The sequence below is a fragment of the Anser brachyrhynchus genome (assembly GCF_964034855.1).
Source record: "Anser brachyrhynchus genome assembly, chromosome: 19".
NCBI classification, from domain to species: Eukaryota; Metazoa; Chordata; class Aves; order Anseriformes; family Anatidae; genus Anser; species Anser brachyrhynchus.
The window spans coordinates 4,208,456-4,215,819 of record NC_137712.1 but is presented as its reverse complement, the minus strand read 5'-3'; the positions used below and the strand labels follow the sequence as shown (position 1 = coordinate 4,215,819).

The 7,364-nt window shown below is 54.1% G+C and overlaps 1 long non-coding RNA gene across 2 annotated transcripts; it reads left to right on the top strand.

Annotated features, from left to right (window-relative positions):
- Positions 1 to 1,391: 1,391 nt before the first annotated feature.
- LOC308180235 lies at positions 1,392 to 6,530 on the top strand. Of its 2 annotated transcripts, none has more exons than XR_013940844.1 (2): positions 1,392 to 2,505; positions 3,186 to 6,530. It is a non-coding gene; the product is annotated as an uncharacterized lncRNA (long non-coding RNA). The 2 variants fall into 2 exon arrangements; XR_013940845.1 differs by having other exon boundaries at positions 2,624 to 6,530.
- Positions 6,531 to 7,364: the final 834 nt, after the last annotated feature.

Here is a 7,364-nt window from a genome sequence, read left to right as displayed (position 1 = left end):
CCGTGCCGGGACCAAGCGGAGCCTGTTAGCCGGATCCCTGCGCTCTCCCACCTCCGCCCGGCTCCGCAGCAAATCAAAGTGCAACAAATGGCCCTGCATCATTCCTTCGAGGAGCCCTGGGCCTTGTACGTTATCTCGAGGGCAGGGTATATGCTACAATAAAAGGAGGCTTTATTGCCAACTGCAACGGAGCGAAGGATTCAACCGCGTATCACCTTGTGGGTTCGTCGTAAACTCCCTTTTATGGCCCTTCCAGTTTATGGCTAATGGAGATTTACAGTGGGCAGAAGGGGCCGTGTGCGCTAATTAATGCAGTTATTAGCCTGGGAGGGTTCGGCGCAGGGAGCAGCGCTGCCGCCAGCCTTGCTGCTCGCCCTTTGCCACCGGCCCTGCCAGGGAAGAGGGCGGCGGGCGCTTGGCTGACCCGTGCCTGGCTGGGTGCCGCGGGGCCAAAGTCCTGCCCTGCTCGCTGGGACCCGCGGTGGGACAAGGCAGCTTGCTGCAGGGCGGCTTCATCCACCGAGGGAGCTAAGGGAGGTCGTGTCTGCTCCAGCTGTGTGCATCCCCAAAGCCACCAACGTTTTCTTCAAGTGGGAGGGAGGTGGAAGGGAAGGGGAAGGAGGTGGGTGAGTTTCAACCGTGATTTTCCAAGCAGAAATCAGCAGCCTTCCCCGCGCTCCCCATCTAGAGGAACCCATTTTGGCGTGCTCAGCCTGCAGCCACAAGGCCAGGCAGGAGAGGCACACACAGAGCAGTAGGTATGGCAGTGGGGCTGTGCCAAAAATACCCCATCCCTCCTGCTCGGGTGCTTTCTGCTGAGCTGAGGCCGTTCGTTAAAAGTCATCGCTGCTCGGCATCCGTCTCCAGACCCTGGACTACTCCCGAGCCCAGCTCCAGGCCTCGCACCCCTGCAGACGCTGGATGTGGCCCTGTTAATATCAGCCTGGTTCCCATCACACGCCGCTCTGCTGGAACACAACCTCAAACGAGGCAGATTTCGTGTGGCTGCAGCTTTTCGCTACGAACGTTTCATGCCGCCCTGCTTGGCAATTAAAAGGCGAGGAGCCGGGGTGAGAACAGTCCTGCTAATGATTTGCAGTCAGCTCCTTTGAGCCAAGTTGTCTTTGCAAAGCCAAAATTATATCGTATCGTTCTCCAGAAGCTACCACAGAAGTTAAATATTAAGTGGCTTAAGTTGCTGGAAACTTCCGTGGCTCCGACTGATCACAGGTCAAGGATATCGTCACCGGGACCGTCCTTGATCACAAGCAATAGCCAAGCCCATGGAGAGACTAACAGCAAAGCAGGACCATAAATCCAGCCCATAATCTCCAGGCTGGCCCAGTCCAGGCTTCACAGAAGCAGTGGAGAAGCTGCCAGAGGTGCCCATAAATCCGGGGGGGACTTTTGGGGATGATGCTGGAGAGCCACCCCTTGGTTTTCAGCGCCTCACCCAGCCATGCAGGCAGTGCCTGCCCTGCCCCAGCGCGGGCAGGATATTTTGTGATTGTCTGCCCTGATTTCACCCCAGGAATTTCCCGCAAAAGGAAAAGGGCCACAGGCTAGGAGCTACAAGGGGGGGAAGCCGCCAGGAACTGGGCACCAGCCTGCCTTTGTGGGGCTGAGCAAGGGCAGGGAGCTGCCGGTGGTTCAGCGGCGAGGTTTGTGACGGAGCAGAGGGCAGGCTGGGCTTGTCGGGATGGAGCGAAAAGCTACAGGCTCCTTCTCACCACTATTATTAATATTCGAGTTAATTAACTTCACTGAGGGCTGGAGGAAATTGAATCTCAAGAACAACCTAAGCCCTGCTTTAGATTGTAAGCCATTTGGAGCTTTGATTCGAAGCTTGTGCTTTTATTATTATTATTTTTAAATCTCTTGATTTTTTTTTATGCAAACACCTGGCCCACTTTAGGGGCGATATAACAGTAATAAATGATTCTTTTTAATTGGCCGTCAGCTGATGGGGAGCAGCAGGCTCCCAGCTCAGCAGAGCACACTGGGGGGGAATTGGTATCGGGGCTGGAGGTGCTGGGGGGGCGCCCACCAGCATCCCAGCGTGGGGGCTCCTGGCAGGTCAACACAGGGTGGCTGAGCAGGGCAGGAGAGCTTTTGTGAGGTTAAACAAAAAATAATAATAAAAAAAGGAAGCTTTTACAAGCCAGGGCTTAAGGACGTGCACTCCCTTTTTGCCCGTTTATTAAGTAATAATGAAACACTTTTGTCAAAGCTTAGGCACCAAATTTCTGACACCAGATGAGCTCTAAAGCTAATCAGGGCCTGGAAAAATGGGAATATAATTAAGGCTGCTGACAGCCCTGTGTCATTAACCTCGCAGCTCTCAGGTGCCACGCTGAACCACAGCTGCAAGAGATACTGTATTACGGGTAGTTGGTTTCAGCTGTGGAAATGAATTTGGCTTTTAATGGCTCTGTAATGTCCTCAGAGCTGAGGCACTGATGGTCTGTGCTGGAGCAGCCTGGCTGTGTCCTTTGCTCCTCCATGGTAAGCGAGGGAGGCTCTCTGCATCCAGAAAAAATGAGGTTTTTGTGGGTGAGGGTTCAGGCTGGGGCAGTTCTGCCGTGTCCCATCCTCCCCCGTGATTAATTATTATCATCATTAGGAGCGTGGGTGTCTGCTTTGCCCCAGCACCTGGGATTCCTGCCTGTACCCTGCCGTGTCTCTAATCCTCTGATGTAAGCCCTGTGAGCTGTGGGGCTGGTATCCAAGCCACCTACCTGCTCTGTGACTCAGTGTCCCATCACAGAGCAGAGGCAGGAGCGGGGGGCGGTTTGGGGGGGGTGCTCTGAGGCTCACCAATATGTCGAGCCCATCCCTTTTCTTAGGGTTATGTTGCTGTTTGCACAGCCCTGTCCCATTGTGAGGTGGCAATGCTGTGGCCTCACCGCCATGAGGACCCATCGCCCTGTTTGTCTCCTGCCCTGAAGGCAGCTCCTGTATGGGGGCACCCCAAGACCCTGGAGAGCCCCCGGTGCTGTGGGGCTGCACCCTGCTGGCTTGCAGGCACAGCCCCCTCTGCTCTGCCCCAGCACTGTGGGATTCCTACTGGTGGGAAACTGGGGGAGCACCAGTCCTGGTGGTGGTGCAATGTTTCTTGCGAATTTTTTGTTTGTTTGTTTTAATGGTTATATAAATTTTCTCCTTTTGGGGACTTTACTGCTTAGAAGGTGAGGAAGTGGGAGCGGTTGTTCCCACCCCTTCCCAGCACAGGCCCCTCCACATTCTGATTAAAGCCTGCGAGGCGAGTTGGTGGGACATCAGCATCATCTATTGCAGCCTGGGAGCACCTGGGCTGCTGCCAAGATAAAGACAGCAGCAGCCCTCGGCTGGATCTTCTTATCTGGGGAATCTCAGGGCATGTTTCAGCCGTTTCGCAAGGCAGGTTTCGCAGACAGGTACCCTGGGACACGGAAAGGGTAAAGGAAGGCAGCCGCGTCATGGCCAGGAATAGCACCAGGGCATCCCATGACCCAGGCATCTCCTGCAAAAAAAAAAAATAAAAATGAGATAACATTTCCAGCGACGGGCGCTGAGCAGCCTTGGGAAAGCACAGAGAGGACCCCTGTCAGTGCCGCCTCTTAAGATGATCGACGTGCTCTGGGTGTTGCTCGCGAGCACGCCACGCTCTTCTCTGAGCACGGGCTCTCAGATCTCTCTTGATGCAAAAAGCACCTATTAAGAGCTAACGAGCAGCGTGACACCCAACCTGATCCAGCCCCGACGTTATTTGTCACTCACCTTCAGCTGTCACTGCGGTGGCATCTGCTGCCCCCGACCTCCTCGCTGCGTCTCACACCTTCCCTGCAGCCTTCTCAGTTTCTCGGGTGCAAAACTCAAGCCTTGGACGAGAGCAAAAGCGGTCAGTTGTGTTCTCGCCCTGTCTGCTCTGAAAGCCCCGGAGCGTGCCTGGTGTGACCAGGGCCGTAGGACCGGGGGAGTTCATGAGAAATTAAAAACAAAAGCGCCTTTATCCATATGGGACCTCGTGAGTGCTCACATACCCTAGCGATTCCAAGCGCTCCGTGTATGGTTCTTACTTGGTTTTAACTCAATTTCTTTGAGATGCAAATCAGAGGGATTATATTCAGAGGCTGCATCAGAAAGTCTTTAATCCAAATGGGCTATAAGATTTATTTAGAAGAGCCAAATGTCTTGTCTGGGACAGAAGCAACTAAGCTGAACTGAAACAGATGGACATAAAGGAAATTAAGCAACTCTAATGGTCTTATCCAGAGTTTCAAAGTATTTGGGCTTCCGAAAGCTCTAGCTCCTGGAAGCACGTGATTAGATGGGAAGCTCAGGTTTCATTTAAAAACAGGCTTTGCAGTTCACTGAGAAAAACAATAATAATGTTTTTATTCCTCCTGTGTACAGAGAGAAGGCCGCCTTCCAAGTTCTGACTCTTCAGCTAGGCTTACAACGTCAAATGGAAATATATTGCGGAGGGTTTATGAATCCCTCATTTTTATAACAGTGTCGTTATTTCAGCAGGCCGGATTCGGGATTTTGGGAAACCTGATGCTAGCAGTACGGCTCACAGACAGTTGGGTTACTAACACAGGAGAGAACTTCCTCGGTCTGCTGAGGTTTGTTCCCTGCAACATGTTGTTCCTAAAGGGGACACCTTGGGTCTCCTCCAAGCCTGGATTTTAAGGAGGATGCCAGCACTGCAGGGCCAAGGCTGCCTCTGGTTGTGCTGGCAGAAATGCCTTCCTGGGATGCTTGGATGTGGTTGGTCTGAGGCTGGCTCCGCAGAGAGCAGAAAAAAAGGTGTGAGGACAAAATCCCTTCCGCTTACTGGAGCATTTCTGTATCACAGAGAGGGTAAAGTAGCATGGGTATGGCCTGGGGAGAAAAAGCTTAGGTTTGAGTTGGTTCCACACTCTTTAGCTTCTAAGCTTTAAATAATGTCAAGGTGTCTTTGACACTAGTTATTAAGGAGTACAAACTGTTACTGGATGCATTTCACAACGCTTCCTGAGGCTCTCCAAGCAGTGCTGTGTTAGAGCCAAGGCGACCACCAGAGGATGAACGAATCCCTGGGGTTAAGACCAGGTTAGAGGCTGAGCAGGGAGGACGCCTTCCTTTGCAGACAGTGGGGTCCGTGGGTGCTCAGGGCGCTGGCAGCGAGCTGATGCCATCTCTGCAAGGGGAAAACCATCTGCAGCCCAAGCTCGCGGCAATAGCTGGCAGCAGAGCTTCTCGTTGCATCTGAAAGCAGCCCTCCTGAACCATCCCCTGCTTGGCTCACTGAGCGGAGTATCTGGGGGGAGAAACCTCGCGTGTCTGTGCGTTTGCCATCCTTCACCCCGGTGCGTTTGGATTTGGATGAAATAAAAGGTGGGAGAAGGGGAGGGAGAGTGAGGAAGCGCGAGAAGGAGCTCATCCATTACTATGCTGTGCACAAGGCAGGAGGTCCTGGCCTTCTGGTTTGAGTGCTTATTCCCCATAAAATACATCTGAGAGAAATCAATACAAGAAGCATGCAAGAACTTAAATCAAAGCACAAGGAAGCGGCTCTTGGCGAAGGGAGCGACCTTGCAGAGAGCTGTCAAAACTGGGGGACAAGCCCTGTACACGCAAAACCTGCTGGAAAAACCCAGCAAGGCTGGTGTGCAGGCTCCTCGGGCTGCTGCGTGCTTCCTTGGCACGGGGCTTGGATGCTCTGGTGTCTGCAGGGAAAAGGACGTGGAGGGGGCAGCTGGTCGTGGGCTGGGTAACCAACACAAGGACAAGCTGGCGGTTTTCCCCCGGAGCAGCAAGGAGAGCTGATGTACTCTGGGTCACTTATTTAGGCTCCCCAAATACACGGGGGATAAGGAGACCAGAGCTGCACGCAGCTTGGCGATGCACCGCATCCTCCAGGCTCCAGCTGTGGCCATGCAAGGCCTCAGCCCATGGGAGCAGCCCAGAGCAGAGATCCTCAACCAGTCCATGTCCTGCCAACCCTCCCTGCTCGCCCATGACGATGATGTGGGCAGAAAGCTGTTTCCAGCAGCCCACGTCCCCCCCCCTCCCACTGTGTCCCCGCAGGCAGGGCCACCTTAGCACGCAGGTGCCTGCCGCTGACCCCGGTGCCGGGTCGCAGCGCCGTGCTGCAGACACCATAAATCTGCAAAGGTTTTCTGCAGTCAAACTCCACCTCTGCAGACCGCGGGGCACATGTTCCCATGCTGGGAAATCTGACCCCTCGGTAGCCTGAGAGACAGGAGAAGCCTGGGTTTGGTGTTTTGAATAAGTGGCTTTTTATCTGAAATCCCTTTGGGAGCATGAGCTCAGTAACCAATGAAATTATATCTGTTGTTTCAAGCAGTGAAGAAAACTTGGCCTGATGTTTATTGAGATTTATGGCTTCCCTTGAGCTTAATTGTCTTTGGGAGCCCTGGATCTTTTTAACGGTTCAGCTAAGTGGTACTAAGAAGGATGGTAATGGTTTGAGCAGTCTGCCCCCTTAGCATATCTCTTTCTCTCACACAATTTGCTGATATTTGGGAAATATAGCTGATGCACTCCCCTCCTGAGGTCACAGTTATTCACTGGTGTGAAACTTCAAGAGACAAAACCAGGTGTGAAAAGCTCCCAGCGAGTGTTTCCTTGGCGAGGCGATGACGTCCACCCGTCAGGGCCATGCACTGGGGACAGGGGGAGGAGGACACGTCCAGGCTCTCACTGGAGAGGGTCCCCAGGACCCCTGCAAAGGTGCTGCGGTCCCCTCCGTGCTTTGTGGTGCTCTCCTGGAGCCCATCCTTCATCCTCCTGGTGCCCTTCTGCCTGGTGGGGTCTCATCTCTGCTGTGGGCTCCTGGTTCTGCACAGCTCCAGCTGCCCAGCACAGCCCAGCATCGCTCACTGGCGGTGGGCACTGGGATCAACCTGGGGGCTTAGGAAGGAGGACACCACCTCCTCCAGCTCCTTCCAGTGGTCTGAGCTGGGAAGGGACCAGCTCCTCACCTGGAACTCACCCTGACAAGCAGCTCGGTGTCCCTGGTGGTCCTCGGATGCAGCACTTAGGAGGGAAGCGTCGCCCTTCGCACGTAATTATTTCTTGACCCTGGAGCCTTTCCATTTCTTATCGGTGGTGACCCTTGGGGTCTCTTATCTCCCCCCAGCCGCCTAAGGAAGCCGTCGACCTGTCATCGTGGGCAATGACCTTAGCCTCCCCCCTCACCTCCGGGAGCTGCCCTGCTCGCTCGGCCGGGTGCGCAGCGGGGCCGTGGCAGAGGTGCCCGCTGCCCGGAGCTGGGTGATTACCGCACCCGTTATGGTTCAGCGGGCACCTTCATTAACAAACCTCAGGTTTCAGAGGTGCCTAACTCGGCCGTTGGAAACCACAGCTGGCTGTAA